Consider the following 10081-nt stretch of genomic DNA (forward strand, 5'->3'; position numbering starts at 1 on the left):
GTTAGGGTTCCGTTTAAGGCTATGGTTAGGGTTACAGTTAGGGTTAGCATTAGGTTTACTGTTTGGGTTAAGGTTAGGTTTAAGGTTAGGTTTTGGGTTAGGTTTAGAGTTAAGTTTAAGATTAGGTTTTGGGGTATGGTTAGGTTTAGTATTAGGCTTAGGGTTATGATTAGGATTCAGGTTATGGTTAGGGTTCGGGTTATGTTTAAGGTTAGGGTTAAGGTTAGTGTTAGGCTTAAGGTTCAGTTTAGGGTAAGGGTTAAGACTAGGGTTAGGTTTATTGGGTTAAGGATAAGTTTACGGTTAGTGCTAGGTTTATCATTAGGTTTAGAGTTAGGGTTAAGGGTAGGGTCAGGGTTAAGTTTAGAGTTTGGATTATGGTTATTGTTCAGGAGCCTGTACTATGAATGGAGGTCAACCTACCCAGAAGTAACCCAGGGTTCCCCCGCTAAACCGGGGTTGACAAAACCTGGTTATCTTGTTTGGGGTTAAACGGTACTATGACGCCAATTATGAAGTTGATTTGTTGAACCTGTGTTAACCTAATCAGGGTTAATGCGCGTTCACATTAAAGGGGAGGTTATCAGCGCAAATCACCACTGTTCACAATGGCACGGTCGCCATACTTCACGGAGGAAGAATGCGCTGTCATAATGCAAAGCTATGAGGAGTTCAAAACAACATTAAGAGCAAAATCTAACAGCGGCTGCCAATAAGGAGCGGCAAGCATGTTGGCAACGAATTGCCGATCGGGTAAATGCGTAAGTACATTCTCCCTTCTACATGTTCCAGAACAGAAGTATAGGATGAGAGAAAGCTTCATGATCAATCACAAGTCACAGAAAATGGTCCTTCGACGTGGCCCCAGTCATACTATATAGCTTGTTTAATGTCCGAAAAATCCTGAATAAAATTTGCTATGGTAAATTCATGGAGTAGCCTACTTAAGCTGATATGTGCACGAGTCACATGAATTAGGATGACTGACTGTTCAGTCCCTTTGACTAAGTTGGTGTATGTCCTGTGAACATTTCAGAGGCAACAGCAGTGCCAAACGCACCTGGCAACAGGTGAAAATGAAATATAAAAACATCATTCATAATGGTAAGTGTGTGTGTGTGTGAGGCATATATAATGAAAAGATGCTTGTCTTTCACAGCCAACAAGAAAAAGGTGGCCGCCAGGTGCACGGGAGGAGGGAGGGCACCAGAAGCCCTTACCGTGGCCGAGGAGTTGGCGCTCGCCAACAACAGCGGTAGGCCAATCATGGAGGGGGTAGAAGGAGGCCTACAATCCACCCCTGGTGCTGTGGAAATGTCCACCCTCTACGTGCAGGGTAATATGGCATTCAAGTTCCATGTAAGAAGTGTGTTTTCTCGTTCATCAGTGGCATGTCTTATGTGTTGTGTGTACAGTTGAAGGAAGCAATCTGGAGACCATCCAGCCACCACAGCCCATACCCGGCTCCAGTGATCCTCCGGCCGAGGTACCTGTAATAGCTAACATTGCATGCATTATGTCGTGTTCAGAAATTATGTAGGTGCAGCCTATGATTTATGTATGTTCTCTCAGGAGGAAGATGACGAGACCCTCACGGCCAAATCCGACACCCACATGCAGGTTGAAAGACTCTACCACTGCTACTATATGCTGTGTCAATATTCTAGGAGGGTGCCCCATTACTCTTCAGCAGTACTGCATTTGAAGTGTGACTTGTATCAATGATGCAATCAGTCTGTGTGCTTGTGTTCCTTTGTAGGAGGAGTTGGAGCTGCCCCTGTCCCCTCCTGAGGCTTCCCTGCCAGGGACGTCACAATGTCACAAAGTACAGTTTCTTCCTCTTCGGTCCATCATTGCCGACTGTTATGCATACTAGGCTAATATGTTCATTCTGGGGTGGGGGTTCTGTAGGCCGGAGTGGACAATGTGCGCAGCCTGTACAAGAAAATGTTACAGCTAGACTGCAAAAAAAAAAAGAGGCTGCAAATTCGGAAGCTCGAACTAGAAATTGAAAAGTTGGAGCATGAGAAGAAGGTATTAGTACATTGTGTGTGTGTGTGTGCGCGCGTGCAAGCAAGCATTCATTTGGCTTTTCTTTATTTTGTGTTACTGCCTGAAAAATTGGTTTGTGATGGCCTCTCTCACCAGTGGCGCCTCCAGAAATATTTCATAGGGGTGGCCAGATGGGGACACTTAAAATCTTGGGGTGGCACACCAAAACTAAAAGCCGTAATTTCAGGATATCATTATACTGTTGTAGTAAACCGGCCAGTAGAAAACTATCAGAAAGACTTAAGGAAATGCCTACTGATATACTTTGGTTTATTGTGTTATATTTAATGTTACTAATGATCTAATGTGCACAGACTAATAACAGTACAGTTAACATTTTGAGTTCCACAATAATTATGTTTCATTGTGTAATGAATATATAAGGCATAAGGTGTACATTTATTGTAAACAAAACAACTACTGGAGACAGAAACAATCATATATTTGCTTTATTTAACAGGAATTTCATGTCAAAAATCCGTCAAAAAGCTGCTGTAACAGCACTATTTAGCACTTAAAAAGCACACGGTACGACGCATACTTCCCCCTCTTCTTTTACTAAAGAATATTTTGACTTATTTACTTACTGGTAGTCTTCTCCATCTTCTCTCTTAACTCCTTTTGAGGTCATTATTTACCTGTGTAGGTACAAGCGGCGGTCACGCGCACAGGCTGAGCCATTGCTGTAGGAGCGCGCAAAAGCGGCGGGGGGGAGGGGAGGGGCTGCTGTGAGTGAGGGAAGATGATCTTCCCTCACTCACCGAAAATCAAGAGCGTCTTGCCTGGCTGGCTGTGCATTTGGGATGAACTGCATAACTGAGGCTACTACAATCTATACTGGCCAGTGGGGTGGCCAGTAAATTTGTAGGGGTGGCCACAGCCCCCCCTGGCCACCCCCTGGTGGTGCCACTGTCTCTCACTGAATGGCCTGTGGGATGGTCCAGGGTCATGGGGTCAACAACATCGGGGGGTGAGGGAACATGATTGGGAACCCTTTCTTTTCTAATGGTGGCTATGTTATGTAGTACCACACATGCCGCTGTCATTTGACAGGCCTTCTCTGGCCTCACACGCAGGCCTTTTAGGCAGGCAAACCGAGCCTTCAATATGCCGAACGTGATCTCGATTCGTGCTCTTGTAACACTGTGGGCATGATTGAAGGCTCTCTGGGCCCTTGTTTGAGGGTCTGCGAATGGTGTCAGGAGGTGTTTCAAACATGGGTATCCACGGTCCCCGAGCAGGATACCATCAAATCGCCCTTGTATGAAATGGAGAGAAATGTAGTTAGTGTCAAACAACTGTAAGATGCTCACTATTCTTTACTTAAGGAATACCATGAAGTTTGAGTAGGGACGTCTGTGGTATTTTAGCTCTTGTTTCTGTATTGTCCCGATATCTTTTTGATGCAGGATGATTTGTGTTTTAAGGATTAGATGTAGGATTATCTTACCTTCCTCGAATCCCGCAGCTAGTGAGGATTCTCTAAATATGCGGGAATCGTGGACAGACCCTGGCCATCTTGCATCCAGGCTGGTTATCATCAACTGGTGGTTACATGTCATCTAAGAACATCAAGCATTTGTGCAAGGACAGGGGACATGACTGAAGTACAAGCACACTGTAAAGCCCATATACACGATCATACATTTGTCCAAAACATTATCATACAAATGTATGATGATGTTCAAGTTTGTATGATCATGTTGTAGATTTCTGTCCACACAATCATACATTTTGCATGTCACATGACAGGCAGTGTAGATCACATGACCCGAATTAACAATCTGATTGGTGGACGACCCAAAATGTTGTAAGATGTTGTGAACATTTGTTGGAAAGTAGAAACACGATTCTAAAAATTTGAACAACATCATACAATGTCATACAAGTATGACGTTGTTCAAGTTTGTTGGGAAAACCGTCCACACGATTATACATTTGTCCATGAACATCATCATACATTTGTATGACGATGTCCATGGACAAATGTATGATCGTGTAGATGGGGCTTTACCCCTGCAAATGAGGAACAACACCAACCCATGTGGAGGACAAAACATCACCTAACGCAAAATGGGACCAGTACTGACAGGTTGATTTGAGGTATGGACATGACCTATTTGAATGTGGGCCTATATGAAGTAGACCTTTTACCTGTACATTGATGCTATGGAAGGATTTTCTATTCACATAATCCCCCTCATGCTCTCCCAGGGGTGCACTGATTCGGATGTGAGTACAGTCAATGGCTCCTATTACTCTTGGGAAACCTGTATATTTTGTTAGTCATATCAATTATCAGTCACAATTGTCTCTATGAGAGTAGGCAAACAGACACAATTTGATATTAGTAATTACCTGCGATTGCATAAAACCCTTCTTTGATCTGAAGTGCAGTTAAATGCCCAGGGAACACGACAAATGCATTCATCAGTTTGGTTAGGGCAAGTACCACTTTGCGAATCATACGACATAGTGTTCTTACTGAGGTTTTCAGCATCACCGATGGAATACATATATTGTCCACTGGCAAAGTAACGCAATGACAAGCACATAATTTGCTTGATTGTGAGGGCCTGGCTTCGGCGGGTTACATTGCAGATGTCTGCCTCGATCAGCTGGCAAAGGTAACGAATTCCCTCAGCTGAGAATCTATATCGTTCATGAAGAACATCGTCCGGGTATGCCAGCGGATTCTGGCAGTCTCTAAATACCCTCGCCCTCCGGAGAGAGCCCCTCACAATCTGCGCTCCGATATCGCACGGGTCATCCAGGTACCCTGGCATTGTCTCTAGAGGAAATGTCGGTGGAGAGGTGGTGTTTAAAAAGGGTGTGGTTAATAGGAAACCTCGGGTTAACCAAGAACATAACCTGAGACGAGCAGGTTTGAGATGCAGTGTAAATTGCCATGGCAGCATACCTCGGTTTGAACATAGCCAACTTTCGTAGTATGGGTTAATCGGGAAGTTACGCTGCACGTGATCAAGTTACTCTCGAAGTTACCCTGGTAAGCCAGAAAACCCGCTTCGTAGTACAGGGCCCAGGTTAGGGTTAGGCTAGGATTAGATTTAGGGTTAAGCCTAGGGTTAGAGTTATTGTTAAGGTTACGGTTGTGGTTAGGGTTCAGGTTAGAATTAATGTTAGGCTTATGGTAAATGATAGGGTTATGATAAGGTTTCAGGTTAGTGTTAAGGTTAGAATTCGATTTAAGGTTAGGGTTAAGGTTCAGGTTACAGTTAAGGTTCAGGTTAGGGTTAAGTTTTGGGTGATGCTTCAGGTTAAGGATAATGTTAGGGTTAAGGCAGGGGTGGGCAATTATTTTTTCCATGGGGCCATATGAGAAACAGAAAATTTTGTGGAGGGCCGGACCAAAAGGCTGAACTAAATTCTGCATAATATTAATTGTATTTCTTTATATAAAGCAGTAAATAACATTGTTTTTACAAGCTGCTAAGACTGGTAAGAGTATGGAAAAAACAAGGTTGCCTTACAAAAAATGTCATTTATTCAATCAAATTTCCCAAAACAATGGTTAAAAAAATGTGAACGTTTGTACCATTTTTTTTCAGTCACATTCACCCCAAAACACAATAAAGACATCACAATATTGTCTTTCTACTCCAAATATCAAGCAAGATGCATCATATTATAATAAATGATACCGTGTCGATTCGGTGCAGGTATCAGATCTACAGATCGGCTCGGGCTCCGGCGCCTGCTGGTGACGTCACACTGTGTGATTGGCTGGACCGTTTGAAGGATGACGTACAAGTTTGTGGTTGGTCTGGACAAATTACGGAAGTAGTTATCGCGGGATTAGGTTTCGTGGGATTTCATGTCATGTTCATGTCGTGCACATTGCGTTTTTGTTGAACACAACTTCAAAATAAAAGCACTGCACATTCAGTCCATGCATGAGGTAAAATTAGAAAATACGTTTATTTTGTAATTTCTAATTAACCTTTCGCCGGCCGGTCAGAATGAACCAAAGGGCCGGATGCGGCCCGTGGGCCGTAAAATGCCCAGGTCTGGGTTAAGGGTAGGTTTAGGGTCAGTTTTCAGGTTTGGGTTAAGTTTACGGTAAAGATTAGGGTAAGGTTAGTATTAGGTTTACCATGAGGGTTTGGGTTAGATTTAGGGTTATGGTTAAGATTCAGGTAAGGGTTAAGTTTAAGAAAAAAAAAAAAGGGGACTACAAAAAAGGTCCCCAAAGATCATCTTTCAGGCTTACATTTCCTATTTTTATGGTTAGGTTTACAGTTAGGGTGAGGGTTAGAGTTAAGGTTAGGTTTGGGGTTAAGGTTAGGATTAAGGCTATGGTTAGAGTTAGGTTTCAACTTTGGGTTAGGATTAATGTTAGGGTTAGATTTACTGTTAGGGTTAGGGTTCTTTTAGGGTGAGTGCTAGGTTTAAGGTTAAGTTTAGGGTTAGGGTTATTTTGCAGATGGAAGTCAGTTTGTCAGATGGAAGCATTAAGTGCTCTAAAATCTCCTGGTTAGATGGCTGTGTTAACTTCGGATTTGATCAAACACAGTGGACCAACACCAGCAGATGATGTGGTACCCCAATTCATCACAGACTGTGGAAACTTCACACTGGACTTCATACCCCTTGGATTCTGTGCCTCTCCACTCTTCCTCCAGACTCTAGGACCTTGATTTCCAAATGAAATGCAAAACAATTTCATCTGAAATGAGAACTTTGGACCACTGACCAACAGTCCAATTCTTTGTCTCCTTAGCCCAAGTAAGATGCTTCTGATGTTGTCTCTGGTTCAGAAGTGGCTTGATATTAGGAATGCAACAGTTGAAACCCCTTTCCTGAAAATGTCTGTGTGTGCTGGCTCTTGATGTCCTGACACCAGCCTCAGTCCACTCCTTGTGAAGCTCTACCAAGCTCTTGAATTGCCTTTTCTTGACAATCCTCTCAAAGCTGCAGTCATTCTTGTTGCTTGTGCACCTTTTCCAGCCAGCCTTTTCAGCAATGACCTGTGGCTTACCCTCCTTGTGGAGGGTTTTGATGATTATCTTCTGGACAACTGTCAAGTCAACAGTCTTCCCTATGATTTTGGTTGTATATACTGAACTACACAGAGATACACAGTATTTATTCTATTTTACTCAAACTTGAAATGAAATATTCTAATAATTTGAAATACTGGATTTCTGATTTTCATGAGATATAAGCCATAATCATCAAAACCAAAAAAAAGGCTTGAAATATTACACTTTACATGTAATGAATATAGAATGACAGTTTACCTTTTTGAATTATATTACAAAAGAAAATAACTTTTTCACAATATCCTAATTTTTTTAAAGATAAACTATCATAGCATAGTCTAAGCTATTCTCTACTTTTGGAAAATATTACCACATTGTCCGCATCAAGGAGTTAAGGAACATCTTATCTCATCATCTCTAGCTGCTTTATTCTGTTCTACAGGGTCGCAGGCAAGCTGGAGCCTATCCCAGCTGACTACAGGCAAAAGGCGGGGTACACCCTGGACAAGTCGCCAGGTCATCACAGGGCTGACACAGACACAGACAACCATTCACACCTACAGTCAATTTAGAGTCACCAGTTAACCTAACCTGCATGTCTTTGGACTGTGGGGGAAACCGGAGCACCCGGAGGAAACCCATGCAGACATGGGGAGAACATGCAAACTCTGCACAGAAAGGCCCTCGCCGGCCACGTGGCTCAAACCCAGACCTTCTTGCTATGAGGTGACAGCACTAACCACTACACCACCATGCCGCCCCGTTCAGTAGCATGTTGTTGGCTAACTGCAGCTGCTCTACTGCACAATTCACAAGGTGACACTTCATTTGGTATCTCAAACTCCACCAGGATACCAGTGTTGGGGAACTGCTTCAGTATCTCCTGGCTTGCACAGCACATAACAAAGTCTATATAAATGTTGAAGATTGGTGGGCTCTTGAGGGCCCTTTACCAACATCCTACAAAGGTTTTAAAGTATTGGCTAGCAACCTTGATATAGCCTTTCGTGTCAGTGCGAGATCCACTAAGGATTGCAACAAGCCTGGAGAAGTGATGGTGTGGCGGATGAATTCTATCATGACCCAAAGGCCATGAAAACAGATAAGACCCAATGTGCAACTACAGGAAATGAGCAGATAGCATACCTGAGGAGTTGGTTCATGAGGAGGGCAGGCAGGTGACCGGTGCAGCAGCACAGTCCAAAACCCACTTAGTGAAATCCAGGAAGAAGGTGACAAGTCCCAAAAAACAGCAGGCAAAGTTGTAATCCAAAACATAAACAAAGTCCCAAGCCAAAGTCACAGTGAGAGGTCCCCAAAACGGCAGGCAAAATCATAATCCAAAATGTAAACAAAGTCGAGGAACAGAGCATGAATGTGAGCAGGAGCTGGACAAAACTTAGGGTGAGTATTTATCCATCCTGAGGGAATCTCCTTGGTGTGTTTATATAGAGTGGCTGATGACAAACACATAGCAGGTGTGCTAACACAGCATGGGGAGAACAGAGAAAAATGCAGAGCAGAGCGCAAAGGCAGATCAGGATCTGGATGTTCCATGATGGATTGTGACAAGAACGGGTCAAAATAACATGACACACTTCATCATTTGGTGTCTTCAGTCCACAAAACATCTTTTAGGTGTTGTGAGAAAGAATGGCAACATTACAAAGTGGTAACTGTCAACTTTTTTGAAACTTGTGGCAAGAATCAAAATTGAAAAAAAATTCATGAGGTAAAATATCAAATGAGCTGTTGTTTTTGTTTCAAGTGCAATACAGATCAAAGATTATTTACAAATCACTGTTTTCAGTTTTATATTCAATTTCAACATGCTGTCCCAAATTCTTCAGATTTGGGGTTGTAAAAGTATATGTTTTATATACCAACATAATGTACTATAAAAGGCTTAGGTTTTCTTTTGCACAATTTAAAGATTAAAATGAAAACAACAACAAACATAGATGAACTGACCCCTCTTCAAACCTCAGCTGACTAAACCCCAAATCTGTTTGAAAGGATATTGATAAAGTGGGACACTGCTACCGGATGGTTTTGTAATCGATCAAACATTATGGTGTGGCATTATTCGGACCAATTTAGGATTCCGCCTGTGGTACTAAAACTTAGGGTCTCAACTGGTTTCTTCTGAAAGCCTTCTGTCTGTGGCTTGCTTTACATGTTACTGACAACACAAATTAAAGGTAGAGTGCACATACACTCATAGGTTTTACCAACACAGGGTTAGGCAAAATATAACTACAGGTTAGCTAATTTTAAACCATTTACCTGCAGCAAAATTTTCCCCAAAGAATAAATACCAAACCAGAAATTAAACCCAGCTCCTCTACTTGCTTAGCCGGTGCCTTTACCATTACACCACAAGCACTTATTTGTTTTATACTTTTCTTGACATTATCTAACCAGCAAATTTTTAAGGAGCGTAACATACTCAAGCTCATAATTGAGCTTTTCTTTTGGCTCCCCAAACAAATAGCATGACAAACATCACTACAGAATAGGTGAATTAGGCCAATGGGTGTAGTCATTGTGCAGCAAAAAAGATCTGTGCTGAATCAATTTGGTCTGCCCTTCTTATTTCCTGATTAGGTAATAACAGTTCAAATTTAGTGGCTATAAAAATCTTGCCACAGACACACAAGCATGCACACATGCGCAAGCAAGTGGTGAACTAAACCTCTGTGAAGCACCCCATATGCTGAGAACATGAAGGGATCAGGACACTTTGTCCAATGACCATTTTGTCCCATGCCATCAATTATTTTATATATGCGACAAGCTTGAGATATAAACAAACCATAATTCATTTAAGGGAGTGCATTAAGCAGGTTTATGACTGCGTCTCCCCATAATAAATGGAAATAAACAATTTTTGTAAAGCAAACGAGTGCCGTAGTATGACGGCTTCGACACAAAAGAGCAGTGTAAGGGGCATAAACAAGTAGACCCTTACCATTACAGGCTGCTCTTCGAGCTTTGAGTCCAGTGAAGCTGTTTAATTCATCATA

The 10081-nt window shown here is 42.3% G+C and overlaps 1 pseudogene; it reads right to left on the minus strand.

Annotated features, from left to right (window-relative positions):
- Window positions 1-2819: 2819 nt before the first annotated feature.
- LOC132884552 (putative nuclease HARBI1) lies at window positions 2820-4823 on the minus strand (annotated as a pseudogene).
- Between the last annotated feature and the right edge of the window lie 5258 nt (window positions 4824-10081).

This window comes from Neoarius graeffei, chromosome 4, assembly GCF_027579695.1.
Source record: "Neoarius graeffei isolate fNeoGra1 chromosome 4, fNeoGra1.pri, whole genome shotgun sequence".
In the NCBI taxonomy this organism is placed as follows: domain Eukaryota; kingdom Metazoa; phylum Chordata; class Actinopteri; order Siluriformes; family Ariidae; genus Neoarius; species Neoarius graeffei.